The sequence below is a fragment of the Phyllobates terribilis genome, unplaced genomic scaffold (genome assembly GCF_046119375.1).
Source record: "Phyllobates terribilis strain yellow unplaced genomic scaffold, ASM4611937v1 Scaffold_4__5_contigs__length_816908805, whole genome shotgun sequence".
Taxonomy (NCBI): Eukaryota; Metazoa; Chordata; class Amphibia; order Anura; family Dendrobatidae; genus Phyllobates; species Phyllobates terribilis.
The window spans coordinates 681,455,456-681,478,404 of NW_027362764.1; the positions used below are offsets into that span (position 1 = coordinate 681,455,456).

The window sequence follows — 22,949 nt, forward strand, 5'->3', positions numbered from 1 at the left end:
TGCTGAAAGCCTGGCCCCTTCACGGCCCCGGGTGCTTTTAACGCCATGATTTCCACACGGCGAGCTGCTGAGTCAATAAGCACTCCTAGCCGTGGCAAAGAGTTCGGTGTCAGGCCTGCGTTAAGGCGGCGGGGTAGCGTACTTAGCTGCCAACTGGCTCAGAGGCCTTGGGGCTTCCATCATCTAAGTTACTTAAGGTCGGTGTCCGGCAAGGCGCCGTTCCATGCTAGCCGAGCTGGGCAGTAGGGCAAAACGTCATCAAAATAGTCTCCCATCCAAGTACTGTCTGTGCCCAGCCCTGCTTTGCTTCCGAGATCAGACGAGATCGGGCGTATCCAAGGTGGCATGGCCAGTAGACACTGTCCGATCAATCGCCCGGCCAGCCTTTCTCAGGATCGCTTGGTGGCGAGCAATCTGGCCATGACGGGGCGGGCTCCGAAGGGTCCATGCAAAGGCTGTGCCGTCCCTACAGGTGTGGTTTGTTTAGCAGTGATTCACCCGCTGCATCAGGTGTCTTCAAAAATGTCTCGGCGCAGGGTCTCCTGCAGGCTAAACCCTTCATCGTGGTAATGTGACAGAAAGAGCAAGCTGGACGCATAACTTGGGGACGGAGCGAGACGTCCAGGGGTGAATGAAGGAAGAGGGTGAGATGGTTGCCAGTGACTTTGAGCTGCTCTTCAGGGGGGAGGGTCGTGTTGCCTGCAAAGGTCTTCTGCTTGGGGTTACCGGTGGTTGCCTCCAGCCACGCGGGAGACGCTGGTCCTGGTGAAAAGGAGCCTAGTATTAAAAGTAAAGAAGCAACAATGCTGGAGGCCCACGGTGATCAGAAGGATGCTGGTATTTTGCAGAGATGAAATAGCGCAAGAGAGAAAGCAAATGAAAAAAAGAAAAGAGAATGAATGTGTGCACTTGTGAAAGGGAATGGAAAAAAGGCATAGAAGAGAGTGCCCCCTGCTGGTGGAAGGAAGGAAAAAGCAAAAGCCTACAGCACCTGGCATTCCCAGGCGGTCTCTGTTAAATGGTTAATAATGGAAATTCATTTGGAATGTTAATCGATAATCATTTTTCCGAGTTCTATGCCTCAGCCATCGTGTCTAGTTGACATGCGCTATTTGTGTGTGTATTTTTGGTTCACTACCATATGTAGAACAGGTGTCCATACGACTGGCTATAAAAGCCCATGGTACAGAAAGGGGGGGCTCTCTTGCTCTGCCCACCCCACAAGACACAGAATCTTCATGCTGAGAAGCAGATGACACGTAGGCCTGGACACATGTTGGACAAAGACATGATTTACCAGCCAGGATCCAAGGAAAGATGGGTGAATCTCAACAATTAAGCTAATTATGGACAAATGGACAATTACTTTATAACTAATTATTGTATGTACCTGCTGCAATCTGATTCTTTTTAATGGACAATCCAAGAATAAATAGATACATTTTTTATAAGAATATCGTGATATTGATACTTTGAGAAGTCCTCAGTAGAAAAAAATAATACAGGAAGAGTTTTATTTTACAATGGTGAGCCAGCCAGTCCTGTTTTTTTTTTTTTTAATTAAGTAAGTGAATTTCTTCCGTGAACAAGGGGGGAGTCCTGACGAGCTGAACAGCTGTTGTTCACGTGTCAGTAAATTCACTAGTTTGTCACGAGAAGCAGAAAGGACCTACAGACTGAGGAAAGACAGGAAGCAGAGGTACTAACAAGGAACAGAATCACACAGGAAAAGAATCAGACAAACTGAAGACAGGACGTGCTGATAAAGAGAAGCCAAGGAATCTTAAGGTAAGCAAAATATGGATATAATTTCTTCTTTTGCTAAACAAAGTAATATTAATTTCAAAGTTAATGTAGGAGATGACATAGAAGTTTTGTGGCTCAGTTTATACAAAGAATGTGAATTGCAGAATTTACAGTTAACTTCTAAATTGGTAAATAGAGACAAACAGAAATTGAGAAATATTCTACATTTGGTAGATTTTTTTCATAGTCTTGTGTTAGAGATTTCTAAGCAGGAAAATAGTGTAGAAGTGTCAGACGGTGATACTGATTCAGACTGTAATGTGGAAAATGAACAAGAAGTAAGACACGTGTCTGTAACTGAAGGTGACCTTGGGTCTGACCAAGAGACGGACATACAGAAACCTGACATGGGAGGAGACATGACTGACATACGAGAAACCGACATACTAGGTGATGTGGGAGGAGACGTGAGTGACGTAGGAGGAACGGACGTACAAGAGCCACTAAAAATATCAGAGAATTCTGGAATTACCCAGGCTCAACTCCAAATTAAAATGAGGAAAAATTTGCTGAAATTATACAAAATCATGCCAAAATATGATGTCAAAATCCATGCCTGTAGAAATTCAGAGACATTTGAGAGCTTCTCTGATAAGTTTGATTTATCCAATGAGGAGAGGAATCAATTATTTAAAATATGGATTCCTGTGACATTGTCCAGACGTTTACATTTAATGCCCTGTGAAAATGACTCTCCTAATGGATGGGAAAAGGATTCGGACAGATTAAGATATTTGTTTTATTGTGTCACAAAGGATTTTCCCAACATAGAAGATCTGCAGAAACTAAGGATTGGTAGGAAGGAATGTACATATACATTCATGTCCATATTTGAACGGTTGTACAAAGCTCTCATCAAAAATGGAAAAGTACAACATATGATAACAACTTTTGTACAAAAATTCAAATTCCTAAATTCAGTTTCCCAAATTATGGCATCACAAAAAAATTCATTATTTGAATGTGCGCAGATGCTGGATTTTGTTAGAAAACATGAGAATCGTGAAAAGAAAATAAATCAAGCTAAATTTATAAAACCAGGAAAGGTAAAATCTTACCAAAAGCCAATATCAAACTCTCCTAGACTGAGTCATCCCCATAGTGAACTCTATCAAATACGTAGAAGATTACATATATGTTAGAAGCCATATCAGCCAGTGCAAAGATCCATCTCTCCACAGAATGAGTTAATTCTCAGTCAGAACTGTGATTCTCTAAAAAGGAAAATGGCTGAAACTGATGGACAGAGACAGGTGAGACGACCAACTCACAGTGACGTCACGGAATGTGGACAGAAGAACAGGCAGTTCTCTGAGGTTTTGAAGGATAGAAAAATGTCTTTCCTAAATAGGGCGTTCCTGGAGATATTTGAGAGAGACAGAAGATTTGGTTTAGGGAGTGGCTAAGGAAAAACTGTAATTATAATGTTGTATCAAAATGTAATACAATGTCTCAATATTTATTTATAATCTTACACAGTAAAATTGTAGCTACATAGTTTCTAATAGTTCATATATATATATATATATATATATATATATATATACACTTGCCTAAGTAGAGATTGTGTAACATACCTGGCAGCGTCCTTGCATGGTGGTCCATCTCCCACTGTCAAGAGCGCGCACTTGATCTCCAGTCCAGAATGTCTCTCTGGCTTCCCTCCTTGCTGTCTGTTTGTCTGTTTCTGCTGCTTAAGGGCGGCGCCCGATCACTTCCTGCTTTTTGTACCTGCTGTGGGTCACACCCCTTGTGCGTCCTCAGCCTATTGCTGTCTGTCACCTGGTATATAGCTCAGCTGCTCCCATCTATCCCTGCCTGAGCATAGTGTTTCATTCAGTGTGTGCTTGCACTCTGAAGGTGCCAGGTCCCGTTCTTTGTCTCCTGCCTTGCGGTATCAGTTCCCGTGTCTGAACTGAGTCCTGTCTATGTCTCCTGCCTTGCGGTATCTGTTCCCGTGTCTGAACTGAGTCCTGTCTTTGTCTCCTGCCTTGCGGTATCAGTTCCCGTGTCTGAACTGGGTCCCGTTCTTTGTCTCCTGCCTTGCGGTATCAGTTCCCGTGTCTGAACTGAGTCCTGTCTATGTCTCCTGCCTTGCGGTATCAGTTCCCGTGTCTGAACTGAGTCCTGTCTTTGTCTCCTGCCTTGCGGTATCAGTTCCCGTGTCTGAACTGAGTCCTGTCTATGTCTCCTGCCTTGCGGTATCAGTTCACGTGTCTGTACCGTGTCCTATCTGTGTACCTTAACCTGCAGTCTGTACTCGTTCCTTGCCTGTTCGTTCCGCCTTCCTGGAGGCTGTATTTCCAGGCCAGTCTGAACAGGCTCCTTGCCTGTTCGACCTGCCTCTCTGGGGGCCGTATTCCCAGACCCGCTCCTGTATCCCGCTGCAGTGTCGGTCTCCTCCGTACACTCAGTTCCAGTCTGAACTCTCTCCTATCTTTTACCTGTTTTTTCTCTATGTCCGTTCCATTCCTTTTTCTGCAGAGTCTGAACTCGTACCTAACTCCTGCTCGTTGTCACTGTACTTCCGTTTGTGAGTTTGTGGTCCACTCGCTACTTCTCTGCAAGTACCCTGTGGGTATCTGGTTCTGCCTTTCCCTTCTAGTCTGTTCCGTGTGAACAGAGTCCTGTCCGCCGCGTCTGCGGTTTTCGCTTTGCTCAGCTCTGTCCGCCGCGTCTGCGGTTTTCGCTTTGCTCAGCTCTGTCCGCCGCGTCTGCGGTTTTCGCTTTGCTCAGCTCTGTCCGCCGCGTCCTCGGTTTTCGCTTTGCTCAGCTCTGTCCGCCGCATCTGCGGTTTTCGCTTTGCTCAGCTCTGTCCGCCGCGTCTGCGGTTTTCGCTTTGCTCTGCTCTGTCCGCCCCGTCTGCGGTTTTCGCTTTGCTCTGCTCTGTCCGCCCCGTCTGCGGTTTTCGCTTTGCTCTGCTCTGTCCGCCCCGTCTGCGGTTTTCGCTTTGCTCTGCTCTGTCCGCCCCGTCTGCGGTTTTCGCTTTGCTCTGCTCTGTCCGCCTCGTCTGCGGTTTTCGCTTTGCTCAGCTCTGTCCGCCGCGTCTGCGGTTTTCGCTTTGCTCAGCTCTGTCCGCCGCGTCTGCGGTTTTCGCTTTGCTCTGCTCTGTCCGCCGCGTCTGCGGTTTTCGCTTTGCTCAGCTCTGTCCGCCGCGTCTGCGGTTTTCGCTTTGCTCAGCTCTGTCCGCCGCGTCTGCGGTTTTCGCTTTGCTCAGCTCTATCCGCCGCGTCTGCGGTTTTCGCTTTCCTCAGCTCTGTCCACCGCGTCTGCGGTTTTCGCTTTGCTCAGCTCTGTCTACCGCGTCTGCGGTTTCGAATTTGTCTCCCAGTCTGTACTGGACCCTACCCAGCCTGTGCTCTAGTCTGCCTGTTCCTGTATTCCTCGGTGTGGGTCAACAGCCGTGTCCGGAGTCTGACCTGGAGTAGACCCTGGTTCCTCTGCTTGGTTCCTCCCTGGTGCACTGGCATCGTATGCTGTCGTGCGACCTTGGTCGGATCGGGCAGATACTTAGTTACGCCCCTCCAGGCACTCTCCGGTTCATGGCACAGTGGAATCACAACATAAACACGCACACGCCAGTCAGTCCGGGCGTGTGCATAACAGCATGATCAGGCCATGGTTCCCGTTGAGCCCCACGGCCTTCGCTCTCTGAGAAGTTTTCCAGCGAATACATGCATTAAAAATAAATAAATAATTTTTTTTTTTCTCAGCTGAGTTCCAGGCGAATTACGCACCCGTCCAGATGGATCTATCTGCTCTCGTTCCTGCGGATCCGCCACGTCACTATGGGGATCCAAGACAAAGTCGTGCATTTGTGGAGCAATGCATGCTACACTTCAAGTTCTACCCTCTATGTTTTCCCATCGATCGGGTTAAGGTGGCATTCATTATGTCTTACCTGGCGGGTGATGCCTTGGAATGGATCAACCCCCTATATGAAACACAGGATCCGATCCTCCTGGACCTAATGGCCTTCCTGGTGGCCTTTCTAATGGTCTTCGATGATCCTAACCCGGAGGCTCCTGCTGAAGCTTCACCTCCCAATATCCCGGAGCAGCCCCGATGGGTAATGTGTGTGGGTAGCGCAATAGTCCTCCAGCCCAATGAGACTACTGCCCACCCAGAATCCTCACAGGGTGACTACGCTTCCCAGAAGACTTCTCCCAACCTCAAGAGGCAGTCCAGACGTGCTAGACGTAGAGGCAAGCCGTCACGCCAGGGTCTGTCCTCCCTGAGACCTCCTGACCCCAACCTTGAAGTCCCTACTGAAGCTTCATCTCCCTGTATCCCGCAGAAGCCCCAATGGGTAATGTGCATTGGTAGTGCACCGGTTCTCCTGCCCGAAGAGACTTCTGCCCATCCAGACTCCACACAGGAGAACTTCCTGCACCCGGCATCAGATGCTTCACCCACTTTAACCGGTGTGCATGTACAAGGATGCTCCAAAGCTGTGGTTACCTCTGAGTCTGTGCACCTCTACTACCTGGTGGAGGACCCCCTGTTGCCTCCTGAATCCTCCGGGATACCACTCGATGACAAATGGAGATAGACTTCTCTACACTCGGTACTCGATACTTTGTCCGCTTCGTCCTGTGAGCCTGACAATGGGTACCCCAAAGTGGTAGTTACCCCTGAGTCTCTACACCCCTCCGACCAGGCGGAGGACCTCCAGTTGTCTCCAGAACCCTTCGGGGTTCTACCTGGTAGCGAAAGGACAGAGACTCTCCTATACTTTGTACCTGATACCTCGCTCGCTTCGTCCAGTGAGTCCAACCTAGTGTACTCCGAAGCAGAGGTTACTCCCGAGTCTCTACACCCCTCCGACCAGGCGGAGGACCTCCAGTCGTCTCCAGAACCCTACGGGGTGCTACCTGGTAGCGAAAGGACAGAGACTCTCCTATACTCTGTACCTGATACCTCGCTCGCTTCGTCCAGTGAGTCCAACCTAGTGTACTCCGAAGCAGAGGTCACTCCCGAGTCTCTACACCCCTCCGACCAGGCAGAGGACCTCCAGTTGTCTCCAGAACCCTTCGAGGTGCCACCTGGTGGTGAATGGACAGAGACTTTCCTATATCCTGGATCTGATACCTCGCCTGCTTCGTTCAGTGAGTTCGACCTTGTGTACTCTGAAGCAGAGGTTACCCATGAGTCTCTACACTCCTCTGACCAGGCGGAGTACCCCCAGTTGTCTCCAGAACCCTTTGGGGTGCCACCTGGTGGTGAATGGACAGAGACTTTCCTATACTCGGTACCCGATACCTCGCCTGCTTCCTCCAGTGAGTCCGACCTAGTGTACTCTGAAGCAGATGTTTTCTCTGAGCCTCTGCACTCTTCTGACCCGGCGGAGGACCTCCAGTTGTTTCCTGAATTCTCCGGGGTACCACCAGATAACAAAGAGACAGTGACTTTTCCTCATTATGTACCTGATAACCCGTCTATTTCTTCCTGTGAGCTTGACAAGATGTACCTCGAAGCAGAGATTACCCCCAAGTCTCTGTCCCCCTCCAACCCGGTGAAGGACTTCCAGTTGTCTCCTGTACCCTCTGGGGTGCCACCTGAAAATATGTGGAGAGAGACTTCCTTGTGTGCTGTTATTGGTACTCCACCCGTTTCGTCTGTTGCCAAGGATGGCTGGATAGGAGGTAGCATCCTAGCTATCCAGATGAAATCAATTTTTCCTGTGGACTGTGGAAGTGATCTCCTTGAAGTGAACAACTGGCCTTCGAATTCCCTGCGGAAGATTCTGGCAGGCCTGAAGAAGAGGGGGCGTAAGGGGGGGGTACTGTAACATACCTGGCGGCGTCCTTGCATGGTGGTCCATCTCCCACTGTGCAACAGCGCGCACTTGATCTCCAGTCCAGAATGTCTCTCTGGCTTCCCTCCTTGCTGTCTGTTTGTCTGTTTCTGCTGCTTAAGGGCAGCGCCCGATCACTTCCTGCTTTTTGTACCTACTGTGGGTCACACCCCTTGTGCGTCCTCAGCCTATTGCTGTCTGTCACCTGGTATATAGCTCAGCTGCTCCCATCTATCCCTGCCTGAGCATAGTGTTTCATTCAGTGTGTGCTTGCACTTTGAAGGTGCCAGGTCCCGTTCTTTGTCTCCTGCCTTGCGGTATCAGTTCCCGTGTCTGAACTGAGTCCTGTCTATGTCTCCTGCCTTGCGGTATCTGTTCCCGTGTCTGAACTGAGTCCTGTCTTTGTCTCCTGCCTTGCGGTATCAGTTCCCGTGTCTGAACTGGGTCCCGTTCTTTGTCTCCTGCCTTGCGGTATCAGTTCCCGTGTCTGAACTGAGTCCTGTCTATGTCTCCTGCCTTGCGGTATCAGTTCCCGTGTCTGAACTGAGTCCTGTCTTTGTCTCCTGCCTTGCGGTATCAGTTCCCGTGTCTGAACTGAGTCCTGTCTATGTCTCCTGCCTTGCGGTATCAGTTCCCGTGTCTGTACTGTGTCCTGTCTGTGTACCTTAACCTGCAGTCTGTACTCGTTCCTTGCCTGTTCGTTCCGCCTTCCTGGAGGCTGTATTTCCAGGCCAGTCTGAACACGCTCCTTGCCTGTTCGTCCTGCCTCTCTGGGGGCCGTATTCCCAGACCCGCTCCTGTATCCCGCTGCAGTGTCGGTCTCCTCCGAACACTCAGTTCCAGTCTGAACTCTCTCCTATCTTTTACCTGTTTTTTCTCTATGTCCGTTCCATTCCTTTTTCTGCAGAGTCTGAACTCGTACCTAACTCCTGCTCGTTGTCACTGTACTTCCGTTTGTGAGTTTGTGGTCCACTCGCTACTTCTCTGCAAGTACCCTGTGGGTATCTGGTTCTGCCTTTCCCTTCTAGTCTGTTCCGTGTGAAAAGAGTCCTGTCCGCCGCGTCTGCGGTTTTCGCTTTGCTCAGCTCTGTCCGCCGCATCTGCGGTTTTTGCTTTGCTCAGCTCTGTCCGCCACGTCTGCGGTTTTCGCTTTGCTCAGCTCTGTCCGCCGCGTCTGCGGTTTTCGCTTTGCTCAGCTCTGTCCGCCGCGTCTGCGGTTTTCGCTTTGCTCAGCTCTGTCCGCCGCGTCTGCGGTTTTCGCTTTGCTCAGCTCTGTCCGCCGCGTCTGCGGTTTTCGCTTTGCTCTGCTCTGTCCGCCCCGTCTGCGGTTTTCGCTTTGCTCTGCTCTGTCCGCCCCGTCTGCGGTTTTCGCTTTGCTCTGCTCTGTCCGCCCCCTTTGCGGTTTTCGCTTTGCTCTGCTCTGCCCGCCCCGTCTGCGGTTTTCGCTTTGCTCTGCTCTGTCCGCCGCGTCTGCGGTTTTCGCTTTGCTCAGCTATGTCCGCCGCGTCTGCGGTTTTCGTTTTGCTCAGCTCTGTCCCCGCGTCTGCGGTTTTCGCTTTGCTCAGCTCTGTCTACCGCGTCTGCGGTTTCGAATTTGTCTCCCAGTCTGTACTGACCCTACCCAGCCTGTGCTCTAGTCTGCCTGTTCCTGTATTCCCCGGTGTGGGTCAACAGCCGTGTCCGGAGTCTGACCTGGAGTAGACCCTGGTTCCTCTGCTCGGTTCCTCCCTGGTGCACTGGCGTCGTATGCCTTCGTGCGACCTTGGTCGGATCGGGCAGATACTTAGTTACGCCCCTCCAGGCACTCTCCGGTTCATGGCATAGTGGAATCACTACATAAACACGCACACGCCAGTCAGTCCGGGCGTGTGCATAACAGATTGCGTATAATTGTATTTATATATACGTTTATAAGATATATATATATATATTAATTAGTAAATTAGAACTTCATATAAATAAATTTAAGTAGCAATATTTTGAATTACATTAGAACCAACCAATATATGAATAAGATATTTAAATAATTCTGTTTCTGTATGAATTTGATATTTAATTTTATTTTCTTATATTTCCTTAGAGTTTTCATTCCAAAGCAGGATTTGATCAAAGAATTCTAAAATGGATTTATTTCTTTATTCACACAGGAAGTGAAAAAATTGCATGATTTTATGTGTATAACATTTTAAAATAATTACAATATATCTAGTTGAACTATAATATATATGTAATACTTATTAATTCTTTTGTGTTGCTAATATTTTCTGTGCATGAAGTGTTCGTGCAAATTAAAGTAGCTTTACAGCATGACGTGTGACAGCTGCGGCCTTTGAACTTTGAGCTAATAGTATAGGATCCCATTCATTCTATTTTCAACTGATGTAACTTAAGACCGGGCAGTCAGTGAAAAAAGAATCTAAGACAAGAGTTTTTTCAAGTGTCTGAAATTCCAGTGACTTACTCTCATATTATATAATATGTACTTGGGGAATAGTCAAAGAAATATAAAGATATTCAATTGATATGGCAATGCGCATTAATAAATTGGGATACAACAATTTTGGGTTAAATATATATATATATATCTAAAACTTCATATGTGGAATGTTTGAGTTGAACAGATCTGTGAATGTCAGAGTGAAGGTGACAGATGAGTAAATCAGCAGCTGCTAAGTGTGATTGATGTGACAGAGGCCTCGTATGTTTGTATGTTTGAAAAAAAAAATGTTTCTTTATGTGAAGGTACAAAAATATATTTAATTTTGAGGAAAATATAATACATAATTAGGTATTATCTACATATATATATTTCTATATTTCTTTAATAATTATTATTTCTTGATTTAACTAATAGTGGATAAGGGCAACCACACATCAAAATGGTTTACAAAGCAAATTTATATTTAGAATAATTTTCCACATGATAATATTCTTGAATAACTATAATATTATTTTTAATGGTTACCTAAATAGGTACACACCTCTCTTTAGTCAAATCTATGCTACTCATCGATATGAAATTTATGCACAATATTTCTAGAAGAATAATTATTTTTAATTTGGTTCTGATATATACCTAAATTTTATAAAATAATATTTTTGGTATTAAGGGGGAAAATGTGTTTTTGATCCTGATTACATAATCACTTATGATCAATACTTATTTTCCACACATTTTAATAAAGAAGAAATAATAATAAGGTACTATGGTATAATTAAGAAGGGTATTACATGCAAAGTTGCATAATTTAATATTTTTTGATGGTACAAGGTTATGACAAATATGAAATCATCCAAATAATGGAGATATAAGGGTATTTTTTATGGAGAATATAATTACTCTGCATTTGTTATTAAAATTTAAAGGCCTTATTTTTATTTTTATTCTTATTTTTACTCTTAATTTTATTTTTCATTTTTAAAATTTTATTCTTACTTTATACTTCTTATTTTTCTATTTTTTCATTTTTTAATTCTCATTTGATTTTATTTGAGTTCAATATCTCAATTGAGAAAACACATTAATATTTAATAAAGTAATGTCTAATACAAGAGTATTGCTTCATTAAATATATATTGCTAAGGAAAAAAATGTTTACATTTTCTGAGTAAACACAACAATTCATTCATTCATTTATTCATTCATTCATTCATACATTCATATATTTATTCATTTTGGTTCAGGAGTATGCATTCTTTGATATTATTGGTTTAATAAAGATATAAAAACTTGTTTTTTCAAAATACACTGACACCTATGGGTTGGAAAAGGTAATTACACCTATGACATAAAAATGTTCTATCATGTGGAGAACGTGATTGATAATGAATTATTATCTATTATTGTTTATTATTCCAAACATAATTTATTTTAATATTTTGATAATAATTAGATGGATATTACTGATTGCTATGGTACGCTGTGATATTATAGGTTAGGAAAAACTGCCAGATTTGGTATCAGATTAGGGAATGAAGACTTCAATCAAGACATCGCAATTATGAATTCTATCTTAATAAAGACTCTTAATTTTTATAAATCAAAGAGATTCTCAAAAGTTACAAGAAGAAGCAACTGATATCCGGACGTCTCAGAAGGTAACAGGTGTGAATGCTGAGTGTTATAATAGACTGTGTCCATTACATACAATACAATTCACACCACTGATCACCAGGACGGCAGAGGACGATGATCCTATATGTACTGTGTTGTGTTCAAGTTTCATCACGTTCCAGTGGTTTCTTATCACCTGCAACGCTTCAATGAAAGCTGGTGAACAGGTAATACCTGGCATATGTGTCCTGTATATAAAGGACTGAGTACTGGTTATGGTGCTATATAAAGCAGGAAAGTGGCAAGTTAACCCTTGCTTTACTGACCAAAGACGTCACATCTGTTCCAAAAGTGACACGAGACCAGTGCGGACACACGGAAGATTCCAAAGACGATCCAACGTAAGTCCAGGTGACACTGCACAGATATTAAAGCTACATTTCATCCATGGACTTTGTTTTCTTATCAACTGACACACATGATCTTTCTAATAAAGAGTACAGTTTATGGACTGAACAATAATGAGCACAATTATGGACTGTACAATATCTACATGCTGTAATTTATTTCAAAGGAGTTTTCATCTAAAGACTGTGTTATAAAAGAACAAAGAAGAAGACGAGACGACGACCCGATGACATCAGATGATGACGATTGAACCCACGATTGCTTCAATTTAGATATAGGGAAGTATAATTATACATGTTAAATGAATATTAGTCACGGCTTACCATAACATGAATTCACATCATTATATAACAATAATCCGATATTGATACTATTATTACTATTATTATTATTATAATGGAAATTTAATGATATTTCCAAGGAAGAAGGAAAGAAAAAATGATTGATGAATGTATCTTCTTTTGAGATATTTCAGTTAAAGTCCTTTTATTCTCAAAAAGGGGGAAATGTTAAATGGTTAATTATGGAAATTCATTTGGAATGTTAATCGATAATCATTTTTCTGAGTTCTATGCCTCAGCCATCGTGTCTAGTTGACCTGCGCTATTTGTGTGTGTATTTTTGGTTCACTACCATATGTAGAACAGGTGTCCATACGACTGGCTATAAAAGCCCATGGTACAGAAAGGGGGGGCTCTCTTGCTCTGCCCACCCCACAAGACACAGAATCTTCATGCTGAGAAGCAGATAACATGTAGGCCTGGACACATGCTGGACAAAGACATGATTTACCAGCCAGGATCCAAGGAAAGATGGGTGAATCTCAACAATTAAACAATTAAGCTAATTATGGACAAATGAACAATTACTTTATAACTAATTATTGTATGTACCTGCTGCAATCTGATTCTTTTTAATGGACAATCCAAGAATAAGTAGATACATTTTTTTATAAGAATATCGTGATATTGATACTTTGAGAAGTCCTCAGTAGAAAAAAATAATACAGGAAGAGTATTATTTTACAGTCTCCCATCCAAGTACTAACCAGGCCCAACCCTACTTAGCTTCTGAGATCAGATGAAATCGGGCATGTTCAGGGTGGTGTGGCCGTAAGCAGAGACAAGCCTCTCACTTGCTGCTTTTCTACTTTGACGTCTGGCTGCCGGCTGCCCTTTCCAGTGCTCAGCAAGACCAGGTCCTTTTGTGCTTTTCCTTCTCTTCAATTTTTTTGCTGGCTTCCTTAAAAGGTCTTGGAGACACAACGCCCCTCTCAGGGCCTCTGAGCTCACTGATCGGCTGCAGCGCTGTAGATGGAACGTCAGCTTCACGGCCAATGCCACAGGCCGGGAGCAGAGGCGAGACTCACCGGTAGACCCGGGTAGGTTGAGTAGAGCGCGGTTAGTTGCTTTCTAATAGCCTGCAGCCGGGGATTAACTTTTAATGAAAGGGAACAATCCCTTTGACTGTCTGCAGCGCGCCACACCTAGGAAGCGCACTCTCACACACAAGCCAGAATGCACACGTGCTCGCACGTGACAACACCCCCTATCTGCCCCTACAACCTCTCCGTCACAATGCGTCAGTCTCTCCTGCCTGTTTTATGATTTCAGGGCCCTAGCAGGAACCACCCCCTCCCCTCCCCAATTCCTTCCGCACCTTCCTTGCACTGAGGTTAGCTCTTTGTCAGCCGTCTGGCTTGGTTACAAAAACTTCTTTGCAGAGAAACATGTTACTTCTGCTGGCCCTCGCTAGGCGGCCGGCATCCAAAGCCTTCCCTGGGCACCTGCTGAAAGCCTGGCCCCTTCACGGCCCCGGGTGCTTTTTACGCCATCATTTCCACACGGCGAGCTGCGGAGTCAATAAGCACTCCTAGCCGTGACAAAGAGCTCGGTGTCAGGCCTGCATGAAGGGCGGCGGGGTAGCGTACTTAGCTGCCAACTGGCTCAGAGGCCTTGGGGCTTCCATCATCTAAGTTACTTAAGGTCGGCGTCCGGCAAGGCGCCGTTCCATGCTAACCGAGCTGGGCAGTAGGGCAAAACGTCATCAAAATGGTCTACAGCACCTGTTGTTCCCAGGAGGTCTCCCATCCAAGTAATGCCTGAGCTCAGCCCTGCTTTGCTTCCGAGATCAGACGAGATCGGGCGTATCCAAGGTGGGATGGCCAGTAGGCGCTGCTTGACCCATCGCCCGGCCAGCCTTTCTCAGGATCGCTTGATGGCGAGCAATCTGGTCGTGACGGTGCGGGCTCCGAAGGGTCCATGCAAAGGCTGTGCCGTCCCTACAGGTGTGGTTTGTTTAGCAGTGATTCACCCGCCGCATCAGGTGTCTTCAAAAATGGCTCGTCGCAGGGTCTCCTGCAGGCTAAACCCTTCATCGCGGTAATGTGACAGAAAGAGCAAGCTGGACCCGTAACTTGGGGGCGGAGCAAGACGTCCAGGGGTGAATGAAGGAAGAGGGTGAGATGGTTGCCAGTGACTTTGAGCTGCTCTTCAGGGGGGAGGGTCGTGTTGCCTGCAAAGGTCTTCTGCTTGGGGTTACCGGTTGTTGCCTCCAGCCACACGGGAGACGCTGGTCCTGGTGAAAAGGAGCCTAGTATTAAAAGTAAAGAAGCAACAATGCTGGAGGCCCACGGTGATCAGAAGGATGTTGGTATTTTGCAGAGATGAAATAGCGCAAGAGAGAAAGCAAATGAAAAAAAGAAAAGAGAATGAATGTGTGCACTTGTGAAAGGGAATGGAAAAAAGGCATAGAAGGGAGTGCCCCCTACAGGTGGAAGGAAGGAAAAAGCAAAAGCCTACTGCAACTGGTATTCCCAGGCAGTCTCCCATCTAAGTACTAACCAGGCCCAACCCTGCTTAGCTTCCAAGATCAGATGAGATCGGGCATGTTCAGGGTGGTGTGGCCGTAGGCAGAGACAAGCCTCTCACTTGCTGCTTTTCTACTTTGAAGTCTGGCTGCCGGCTGCCCTTTCCAGTGCTCCGCAAGACCAGGTCCTTTTGTGCTTTCCCTTCTCTTCAATTTTTTTGCTGGCTTCCTTAAAAGGTCTTGTAGACACAACGCCCCACTCAGAGCCGCTGAGCTCACTGATCAGCTGCAGCGCTGTCGACGGAACGTCGGCTTCATGGCCAATGCCACAGGCCGGGAGCAGAGGCGAGACCCACCGGTAGACCCGGGTAGGGTGAATAGAGCGCGGTTAGTTGCTTTCTAATAGACTGCAGCCGGGGATTAACTTTTAATGAAAGGGAACAATCCCTTTGACTGTCTGCAGCGCGCCACACCTAGGAAGCGCACTCTCACACACAAGCCAGCATGCACACGTGCTCGCACGTGACAACACCCCCTATCTGCCCCTACAACCTCTCCGTCACCATGCGTCAGACTCTCCTGCCTGTTTTATGATTTCAGGGCCCTAGCAGGAATCACCCCCCCCTCCCCAATTCCTTCCGCACCTTCCTTGCCTTACTTGCACTGAGGTTAGCTCTTTGTCAGCCGTCTGGCTTGGTTACACAAGCTTCTTTGCAGAGAAACATGTTACTTCTGCTGGACCTCGCTAGGCGGCCGGCATCCAAAACCTTCCCTGGGCACCTGCTGAAAGCCTGGCCCCTTCATGGCCCCGGGTGCTTTTAACGCCATCATTTCCACACGGCGAGCTGCGGAGTCAATAAGCACTCCTAGCCGTGGCAAGGAGCTCGGTGTCAGGCCTGCGTGAAGGCGGCGGGGTAGCGTACTTAGCTGCCAACTGGCTCAGAGGCCTTGGTGCTGCCATCATCTAAGTTACTTAAGGTCGGTGTCTGGCAAGGCGCCGTTCCATGCTAGCCGAGCTGGGCAGTAGGGCAAAACGTCATCAAAATGGACTACAGCACCCGGTGTTCCCCCATCCAAGTACTGTCTGTGCCCAGCCCTGCTTTGCTTCCGAGATCAGACGAGATCGGGCGTATCCAAGATGGTACGGCCAGTAGACGCTGCTCGATCTATCACCCGGCCAGCCTTTCTCAGGATCGCTTGATGGCGAGCAATCTGGCCGTGACGGTGCGGGTTCCGAAGGGTCCATGCAAAGTCTGTGCCGTCCCTACAGGTGTGGTTTGTTTAGTAGTGATTCACCCGCCGCATCAGGTGTCTTCAAAAATGTTTCAGCGCAGGGTCTCCTGCAGGCTAAACCCTTCATCGCGGTAATGTGACAGAAAGAGCAAGCTGGACCCGTAACTTGGGGGCGGAGTGAGACGTCCAGGGGTGAATGAAGGAAGAGGGTGAGATGGTTGCCAGTGACTTTGAGCTGCTCTTCAGGGGGGAGTGTCGTGTTGCCTGCAAAGGTCTTCTGCTTGGGGTTACCGGTGGTTGCCTCCAGCCACCCGGGAGACGCTGGTCCTGGTGAAAGGAGCCTAGTATTAAAAGTAAAGAAGCAACAATGCTGGAGGCCCACGGTGATCAGAAGGATGCTGGTATTTTGCAGAGATGAAATAGCGCAAGAGAGAAAGCAAATGAAAAAAATAAAAGAGAATGAATGTGTGCACTTGTGAAAGGGAATGGAAAAAAGGCATAGAAGAGAGTGCCCCCTGCTGGTGGAAGGAAAGAAAAAGCAAAAGCCTACAGCACCTGGTATTCCCAGCCAGTCTCCCATCCAAGTACTAACCAGGCCCAACCCTGCTTAGCTTCCAAGATCAGACGAGATCAGGCATGTTCAGGGTGGTGTGGCCGTAGGAAGATACAAGCATCTCACTTGCTGCTTTTCTACTTTGACTTCTGGCTGCCGGCTGCCCTTTCCAGTGCTCAGCAAGACCAGGTCCTTTTGTGCTTTCCCTTCTCTTCAATTTTTTTGCTGGCTTCCTTAAAAGGTCTTGTAGACACAACGCCCCACTCAGAGCCGCTGAGCTCACTGATCGGCTGCAGCGCTGTCGACGGAACGTCAGGTTCACGGCCAATGCCACAGGCTGGGAGCAGAGGCTAGACTCACCGGTAGACCCGGGTAGGGTGAGTAGAGCGCGGTTAGTTGCTTTCTAATAGCCTGCAGCCGGGGATTAACTTTTAATGAAAGGGAACAATCCCTTGGACTGTCTGCAGCGCGCCACACCTAGGAAGCGCACTCTCACACACAAGTCAGCATGCACACGTGCTCGCACGTGACAACACCCCCTATCTGCCCCTACAACCTCTCCGTCACCATGCGTCAGACTCTCCTGCCTGTTTTATGATTTCAGGGCCCTAGCAGGAATCACCCCCCCCTCCCCAATTCCTTCCGCACCTTCCTTGCCTTCCTTGCACTGAGGTTAGCTCTTTGTCAGCCGTCTGGCTTGGTTACACAAGCTTCTTTGCAGAGAAACATGTTACTTCTGCTGGCCCTCGCTAGGCGGCCGGCATCCAAAACCTTACCTGGGCACCTGCTGAAAGCCTGGCCCCTTCACGGCCCCGGGTGCTTTTAACGCCATCATTTCCACACGGCGAGCTGCGGAGTCAATAAGCACTCCTAGCCGTGGCAAGGAGCTCGGTGTCAGGCCTGCGTGAAGGGCGGCGGGGTAGCGTACTTAGCTGCCACCTGGATCAGAGGCCTTGGGGCTTCCATCATCTAAGTTACTTAAGGTCGGTGTCCGGCAAGGCGCCGTTCCATGCTAGCCGAGCTGGGCAGTAGGGCAAAACGTCATCAAAATGGTCTACAGAACCCGGTGTTCCCAGGAGGTATCACATCCAAGTACTGTCCGAGCCCAGCCCTGCTTTGCTTCCGAGATCAGACGAGATCAGGCGCATCCAAGGTGGTATGGCCAGTAGACGCTGCTTGATCCATCGCCCGGCCAGCCTTTCTCAGGATCGCTTGGTGGCGAGCAATCTGGCCGTGAAGGGGCGGGCTCCGAAGGGTCCATGCAAAGGCTGTGCCGTCCCTACAGGTGTGGTTTGTTTAGCAGTGATTCACCCGCCACATCAGGTGTCTTCAAAAATGGCTCGGCACAGGGTCTCCTGCAGGCTAAACCCTTCATCGTGGTAATGTGACAGAAAGAGCAAGCTGGACCCGTAACTTGGGCGCGGAGCGAGACGTCCAGGGGTGAATGAAGGAAGAGGGTGAGATGGTTGCCAGTGACTTTGAGCTGCTCTTCAGGGGGGAGGGTCGTGTTGCCTGCAAAGGTCTTCTGCTTGGGGTTACCGGTTGTTGCCTCCAGCCACACGGGAGACGCTGGTTCTGGTGAAAAGGAGCCTAGATTAAAAGTTAAGAAGCAACAATGCTGGAGGCCCACGGTGATCAGAAGGATGCTGGTATTTTGCAGAGATGAAATAGCGCAAGAGAGAAAGCAAATGAAAAAAAGAAAAGAGAATGAATGTGTGCACTTGTGAAAGGGAATGGAAAAAAGGCATAGAAGAGAGTGCCCCCTGCTGGTGGAAGGAAGGAAAAAGCAAAAGCCTACAGCACCTGGCATTCCCAGGCGGTATCCCATCCAAGTACTAACCAGGCCTGACTCTGCTTAGCTTTCAAGATTAGACAAGATTGGGCATGTTCAGGGTGGTGTGGCCATAGGCGGAGACAAGCCTCTCTCTTGCTGCTTTTCTACTTTGAAGTCTGGCTGCCGGCTGCCCTTTCCAGTGCTCAGCAAGACCAGGTCCTTTTGTGCTTTCCCTTCTCTTCAATATTTTTGCTGGCTTCCTTAAAAGGTCTTGAAGACAGAACGCCCCACTCAGAGCCGCTGAGCTCACTGATCGGCTGCAGCGCTGTCGACGGAACGTCAGCTTCACGGCCAATGCCACAGGCCGGGAGCAGAGGCGAGACTCACCGGTAGACCCGGGTAGGGTGAGTAGAGTGCGGTTAGTTGCTTTCTAATAGCCTGCAGCCGGGGATTAACTTTTAATGAAAGGGAACAATCCCTTTGACTGTCTGCAGCGCGCAACACCTAAGAAGCGCACTCTCACACACAAGCCAGCATGCACACGTGCTCGCACGTGACAACACCCCCTATCTGCCCCTACAACCTCTCCGTCACCATGCGTTAGACTCTCCTGCCTGTTTTATGATTTCAGGGCCCTAGCAGGAATCACCACCCTCCCTCCCCAATTCCTTCCGCACCTTCCTTGCCTTCCTTGCACTGAGGTTAGCTCTTTGTCAGCCGTCTGGCTTGGTTACACAAGCTTCTTTGCAGAGAAACATGTTACTTCTGCTGACCCTCGCTAGGCGGCCGGCATCCAAAACCTTACCTGGGCACCTGCTGAAAGCCTGGCCCCTTCACGGCCCCGGGTGCTTTTAACGCCATAATTTCCACACGGCGAGCTGCGGAGTCAATAAGCACTCCTAGCCGTGGCAAGGAGCTCGGTGTCAGGCCTGCGTGAAGGCGGCGGGGTAGCGTACTTAGCTGCCAACTGGCTCTGAGGCCTTGGGGCTTCCATCATCTAAGTTACTTAAGGTCGGTGTCCGGCAAGGAGCCGTTCCATGCTAGCTGAGCTGGGCAGTAGGGCAAAACGTCATCAAAATGGTCTACAGCACCCGGTGTTCCCAGGAGGTATCCCATCCAAGTACTGTTCGAGCCCAGCCCTGCTTTGCTTCCGAGATCAGACGAGATCAGGCGCATCCAAGGTGGTATGGCCAGTTGACGCTGCTCGATCCATCGCCCGGCTAGCCTTTCTCAGGATCGCTTTGTTATGATCTGCTACAGAGACTAAGGAAAGAAAGGAGATCTATCCCTACAATAGAACTAAGCTAGATCCCTACGATGTAACGGGGAACCTTATCCTGCGATCAGACCCGCTAAAGTCCTCGGCTAGTCTGAACGCAGACCTATAGATGTGAGGGAGGGATCCCTACAAGATCTAGGGACTGGGAAAAGTTGGACACCTCCTAGCAGAAATAGTAGCAGTCAAAGACAAACACACAACAAAAAGGCATAGGGGTCAGAAGACCTAGCAAAACTAACAGAGAACGGCAACAGAGCAACAAGCTAGCTCAACAGTAGTAAATACAAATGAAGTCCAGCAAAGCCAGGTGTGTGGAGCCGGATTAAATAGGCAAAATGGTCATGTGACCAGCAAACTAAAAAAAACCTAACAGGAGAGTTGTAACAGTACCCCCTCTTCTAAGACGATCCTCCGGATCCCCTAGGCCCAGGCTTACCAGGAAACCTCCGGTGAAACGCTCGGACAAGTCTGGGGGCAGAAACATAATCTGCTCTCACCCATGAGTTATCCTCAGGTCCGAAACCCTTCCAAGCGACGAGATACTGCAAACTCCCTCTATACCGTCTAGAATTTAGGATGCGGGAAATTTCATATTCCCCGTCCTCCACCACCGGAGGAACAGTGGCAGAGGCGTCACCATCCGACACATCAGCTTTTTTCAACAGAGAAACATGAAACACCGGATTAATCCTCCAGGACGTAGGAACCTCCAGCCTAACAGCAGATTGGTTAACTATCTGAAGTACCTTAAAGGGCCCTACGAACTTGGGACCCAATTTTTTAGAAGGAATCCTCAATCGCAGATTCTTAGAGGACAACCAAACCATGTCACCAACCGCAAACAAAATCTCTTGCCGTTTCCTATCAAAGTACCTCTTAGATTTTTTGTTAGCCTCCTGAAGATTACCACGCACATCCGTCCAAACTCTCTCCAAATCACCGGAAAAACTCTCCTCCTCAGGCACAGCCGAAACCAATTTGGAAAATGACCCAAAAGACGGATGTCTCCCAGAACAACAAAAAAAAGGCGAACACCCAGCAGAAGAGGATGTATGGTTGTTAAGAGCAAATTCAGCAAGTGGCAGAAACTCAGACCACCCCTCTTGATTGTCTGCCCCAAAACAACGCAAGAACTGCTCAACATCCTGGTTCTTCCTTTCTGTCTGGCCATTAGACTCAGGATGATATCCGGATGAAAACGACAAATGAACTCCCAACCTGTCACAAAAGGCACGCCAAAAACGAGCCACGAACTGAGGTCCCCTATCAAAAATAATGTCAGTAGGAACACCATGTAGTCTGACAATCTCCTTGACAAAGGCCTTAGCGAGTGTCTTAGCGCAAGGCAGTTTGATGAAGGGAACCAAGTGACACATCTTGCTAAAACGGTCCACGACCACCCAGATGACCGTGAAACCTTCAGAGGGAGGAAGGTCAGTAATAAAGTCCATAGCCAGATGTGTCCAAGGTGCACTAGGAACCTCCAGAGGGCAAAGCAACCCCGCAGAAGGAGCATGCGAAGACTTGGATCTTGCACACACAGTACATTGGCGCACCCACTTAATGACTTCCTTCTGCCATCCAGGCCACCAAAAACTGCGACCCACAAGTCTCTTGGTCTCAGAAATTCCTGGATGACCTGCCAACCGAGACTCATGACACTCAACAAACAAATCTCTCCTAAAGGTCCTAGGCACAAACAACCTCCCATGGGGAGTGTTAGATGGGGCATTCTCCTGTGCTTTAAGAATCTCATCCTCCAAAACGGAGTCCAAAGCAGCAATCACAACACCTTCTTGTAAAATGGTCTCCTCTTCCTCCTCAACACCGACCATGGGAGAAAAGCTGCGAGACAAAGCATCCGCTTTAACATTCTTGGTACCCGGGATGTAAGTAACGGAAAAATTAAACCGCGAGAAAAAAAGTGCCCACCTAGCCTGACGGGCATTCAAGCGCTTGGCAGCATCAAGATAGATCAGATTTTTATGATCAGTGAAAACCTGAATGGGAAATTCAGCACCTTCCAAGAGATGACGCCAGTGTTCAAATGCGAGTTTAATCGCCAGCAATTCCCGATTATCAATATCGTAATTAAGTTCAGTCTCGGAAAATTTTTTTGAAAAAAAGGCACAGGGATGTACTCCATCCTTGTTTTCCTGAGACAACACCGCACCAACCCCCACCGAAGAAGCATCAACCTCAACCAAAAACGGCTTAGTCACATCAGGCTGCATAAGGATGGGAGCAGAGGTGAACCTCTCCTTTAGAAACACAAAAGCTTCAATAGCCTCAGAAGTCCACTGAACCACATTAGCACCTTTCCTGGTGAGATCGGTCAGCGGTTTGACAATAATAGAAAACTTTTTTATGAATTTTCTGTAATAATTGGCGAAACCCAAAAACCTCTGTATCGATTTCAAATCAATAGGCCTAGGCCATTCCTGCACAGCTTGAACTTTAACCGGGTCCATCTCAAAACCTTCACTGGAGATAATGTAGCCCAAAAAACTAATTCTCTGTACAGCGAACTCACATTTCTCCAGCTTAGCAAAAAGCGAATTGTCCATTAATAACTGTAATACCTCACGTACGCTCCGCCAATGAGACTCCAGATCCGGCGAAATAAATCAAAATGTCATCCAAATACACAACCACATTTTTGCCGATTAAAGGTCTAAGGATATCATTAATAAGATTCTGAAAAAATGCTGGAGCATTGGTGAGACCAAAAGGCATAACCAGATTCTCAAAATGACCCACAGGAGTGTTAAAAGCAGTCTTCCATTCATCACCCTCCTTCATGCGCAACAAATTGTATGCCCCCCGGAGATCAATTTTAGAGAACCACTTGGCCCCCACTAACTGGTTAAATAAATCAGGAATCAATGGCAGTAGGTAAGGATTGCGTACAGTAATTTTATTAATCTCACGAAAGTCCAGACAAGGACGTAAACCGCCATCTTTTTTTTTTACAAAAAAAAATCCAACAGCTACAGGAGACTTGGAAGGCCTAATGTAACCGGCGGCCAAGCTTGTCTGTATGTATTCTTCCAAAGCCTTTCTTTCAGGAATAGTAAGATTAAATAAACGACTCTTAGGAAGAGTCGCGCCAGGGACAAATTCAATGGTACAATCATAGTCTCTATGGGGAGGCAAAACCTGCGACTCCTCCTCAGAAAAAACTCTCCAAAAATCCTGAATAGGTACAGGCAATTCCCCTCTATCCACAGCAGCAAT

General features: G+C 47.5%; 1 non-coding gene and 5 pseudogenes across 1 annotated transcript; all 6 read right to left on the reverse strand.

The window, feature by feature from the left end:
* Positions 1–14,118: 14,118 nt before the first annotated feature.
* LOC141269906 (5S ribosomal RNA) lies at positions 14,119–14,238 on the reverse strand (annotated as a pseudogene).
* A 621-nt stretch (positions 14,239–14,859) lies between these two features.
* On the reverse strand, positions 14,860–14,978 carry LOC141267353 (5S ribosomal RNA; annotated as a pseudogene).
* A 1,671-nt stretch (positions 14,979–16,649) lies between these two features.
* On the reverse strand, positions 16,650–16,768 carry LOC141267054 (5S ribosomal RNA). The gene has a single exon (XR_012321072.1). It is a non-coding gene; the product is annotated as a 5S ribosomal RNA (ribosomal RNA).
* A 942-nt stretch (positions 16,769–17,710) lies between these two features.
* On the reverse strand, positions 17,711–17,830 carry LOC141269128 (5S ribosomal RNA; annotated as a pseudogene).
* A 620-nt stretch (positions 17,831–18,450) lies between these two features.
* On the reverse strand, positions 18,451–18,569 carry LOC141269514 (5S ribosomal RNA; annotated as a pseudogene).
* Positions 18,570–19,512: 943 nt separating this feature from the next.
* LOC141267851 (5S ribosomal RNA) lies at positions 19,513–19,632 on the reverse strand (annotated as a pseudogene).
* Positions 19,633–22,949: the final 3,317 nt, after the last annotated feature.